General features: G+C 42.9%; 1 pseudogene; it reads left to right on the forward strand.

Annotated features, from left to right (window-relative positions):
• Positions 1–1,238: 1,238 nt before the first annotated feature.
• LOC138666782 (homeobox protein TGIF2LX-like) lies at positions 1,239–3,278 on the forward strand (annotated as a pseudogene).
• The last annotated feature ends 206 nt before the right edge of the window (positions 3,279–3,484 follow it).

Consider the following 3,484-nt stretch of genomic DNA (forward strand, 5'->3'; position numbering starts at 1 on the left):
CCTCCTGCTCCCGGAATCGGCGCCTGCGCAGTCCGCGCTTTCCGGTGCCATTTTCTTGAAGACACTGCAGTGTATCTTCAAGAAAATGGCGCCGAAAAGCGCGGACTGCGCAGGCGCCGATTCTGGCACCAGGAGGAGCAAGACAATGGCGCTGGAAAGGAATGGCTTAAGTAACAACTTGCTATGGCCGCGGCGGAAAGGAATGGCGTACGTAATAAATTGCTGTGGCATGAAGTGCCACAGCATAATCGGCGGAAATATGTAAACAATGTAACCCTGCTCCTGACCCCCTGCTCCCGGCAGTCCGCGCCTTCCGGCGCCATTTTTTTTCCTGACACTATAATGTAATGTTACAAGCGTCGCGCCTGCGCAGTCTACAAAGGCTTCGGACAGAGTGACGCTCCCAGCGTTATATTATAGATTCCTATAAGGACTTGTTCACACGACCGTATTTTCAGCGCAAGTACAAAATGGACAGCGCAAGTACAAAATGGACAGCGCAAGTACAAAATGGACAGCACAGGGACCAATGTTATTCTATAGGGCGCTGCTGAGAAGCGATTATTTTCTGAATGTGAAAAACATGGCAGCAAGCACAAGTTTATTCTAAAAATGGGATGAGACTCGCCCGTTCAGGTCTATAGGGGCACAAATCAGATGCCATACCGAGCCACAGTGTAACATCCGATGTTTAGGGATATATTGCAATTCTGTTCTTTAGAAACTGTAAATGGTTGATAGACGCTTGTGTAAAAAACGGATTGTATATGGATAAGTAAAAAAAATAAATAGTTTCACTTTTCTAGATAATTTTTTTATACCTACTCTTGGACACATCTATTTCTCAGGCTATGTTCAAACTGATTTATTTTTGTTTTTTTAAATGCGAGTTGCTTCAAGAAACAATATTTTTTAGATACATTTTTTATCTGAAGAGGTTTAGAAGAGATTGTGATGAGTTTTTGGAGAGTTCTACTTCAAAATCTATTTAAAAAATTGTCATGCACATTTCCACCCTTCAATAATTTTTCAAATTTTGAGGAAAAAAAAAAAAAAATGTCAAAAACCTCCTCACGTGAAACACAAAGTGGAGATGAGTTGTGAGGTGAATTTTGGAGGATTATGTGTATGAATGTTTCTATAACCTGAGAAATCCCATATTTGCTGCAGAATTGTATCTATGACAGAAAACTGACTGGATGTCATCACTTCTCTACATATTAAGGCATACTTGGCTCATGGGTGCCAAACACGGGACAAAGGTAACTCTGCTATGTGTCACAGGCATGTAAGGAGAGGATGCAGGAGTGGGGGAATTCCTGTTTTTCAAGCTCCCCACACCACCAGAGCTGAAGTAGCACTACTACCTTGTTTGCATGATAACACACAGGTGGCCCAGCAGGGGACCAAGTGTATTCAAAACATTTGAAACAAAAGTTAATTGCATAGGAATAGATAAAGAATTCCAGGATAAAGAATTCCAGGATAGCAAGTGACAAGAAGTTGACACCATGAGCCCCCCAAAGAGCCGGCCAATCACAGCGATTGATTCAAACACTACCCCACCCATAACCTGGAGAGTCAGGGGATAAAGCTGTCACCTAAGGTACTGAGATATCAGAACTATCACAATCTGTGACTGATCTCACCTGATCCCCAGGACTAAGGACCTCCATAACTACAGACCACCTGAACTAAGGACTCCCAGGATCAAGGATCCAAGAAACCAGTGAGACCTGAGCATCTGCTACGTCCCATCTCGTAAGTATACTTCTTCCTTACACTGTCATAGTGAACTTGTACCAGCGCTGTGATGTTAAAGGCCAGTTGTCCCTGCAAGTGGGAGGCTGGTGGGATAAATACGTGTGGGAATGTTTCTGAGAAGTTCGGGATTAGAGATGCTGTGATTTTTCTCATTCACTTTCTTGTTAGACTGTTATGTCAGTAATTCTTGTGCAGCCACTCTGATGGGTAACAATAGATTGTGAAAAAAACTCCAAAATAATGTTTAGGGATAACTAAAACAAGTAGAAAACCAGAAAGAACAAAAAAAACCTTACAAATACAGTCATTAAAACATCATTAAATAGAATAGACTGACAGTGAGCATGACAGCGTGGAGCTGGAAGTTCCCGGGTCAAAGAGGAAGAGCAGAGGCAATCTGCCGAAAGAGGCTGTGAAAGTCCTCCGTGACTGGTTGTTTGAGCACAGACACAATGCACAATGCTTATCCCTCAGAAACGGAGAAAGATATGTTATCTCTACAGACTCATCTCACAGTGCTGCAGGTATGACCCCCAAACATTTCTTGTATACGAGTACATAGTGGGCTCTCCTTTGAAGCCAGTATTTTAGGGTGGGTGGATAAAAATGACACAACACTGGTGGGGGGGGGGTGGTTCTGGAACCTGTCAATGCTTTTGTACTTGTTGCAAGAAAACAAAAAAAACAAACAAAAAAAAAAAAGATTGAAAGATAAATGATTTGCCCCCTTAAGTAGTGCCTCTCTAGACTTTGTGGTATTGCGGCGTGGCCTTCTTCCCTTACATGGGGCTACTCTGCAATACCAAGCAAAGTCTTAGCAGTGCTTTTTATTTCTCATACATCCCCTGCAATACTATAATTGTTTGATCATGTAAAGGTTTAGCTGATCATTTTCTCTTTTCACATGTAGATTTCCAACTGGTTTATAAATGCTCGGAGACGGACCTTGCCAGACATGCTGCGTAAGGATGGTAAGGACCCTAACCAGTACACGATCTCTCGGAAGGGAAACAAGAACCCCGAGTCTCCTCCAATCCAGCAAAGACCAATTGCCTTATCGTCGATGACACAGATGGAGCACCATACCTTACCCTGGTATGCTGGTTGTCCCCACTATGCCTGGTAACTTGGTACCTCTGCCTCTTATCTACCCTATTAGACAACCTTTTCATGCTTTCACTACAGTGAGTCCTGATGTCGCTGTGCAGGATGTGGTCCAAGGGGTGAAAACTGAATGGACATCTCAGGAACTGCCCACATCTTCACAGCCCAACAAGAAAAGACGTTGCAATTCAACAGTTGATGATTCAACAGATGATGATGTAACACTTTCTCCTTCAGACTTTGAGGAATGTGAAAATATCAGCTCATTGCATATCCTGGCGATGGTAGCCACCAAGGAATTACATTTCTTACTGAGAGCTGAAAAAGCCAAGCGTGATGCTGAGAGATGTTCTGGCGGCCAGCATCCGGATTCACCTTCCAGGGATGATGGCAATGGATTCCAAGTGTAATTCCTTTGCATCCTTGAGTTGTTTTTTTCACTTTGCCACTTTTATAAGAATGTTGATTACCTGAAGGACAGACCAAGCCAGGATGGAACTGACTCTTTACTATCTGCAAAGAATGCACAAACCCTCATCCTTTTTGTGGGGGCTCTTTGCAAAGAAGTGAAATGGCAGGTCATAATCTAACCACATTTTTTTCTCTTTTTTATGGA

Source organism: Ranitomeya imitator, chromosome 2, assembly GCF_032444005.1.
Source record: "Ranitomeya imitator isolate aRanImi1 chromosome 2, aRanImi1.pri, whole genome shotgun sequence".
Classification (NCBI taxonomy): Eukaryota; Metazoa; Chordata; class Amphibia; order Anura; family Dendrobatidae; genus Ranitomeya; species Ranitomeya imitator.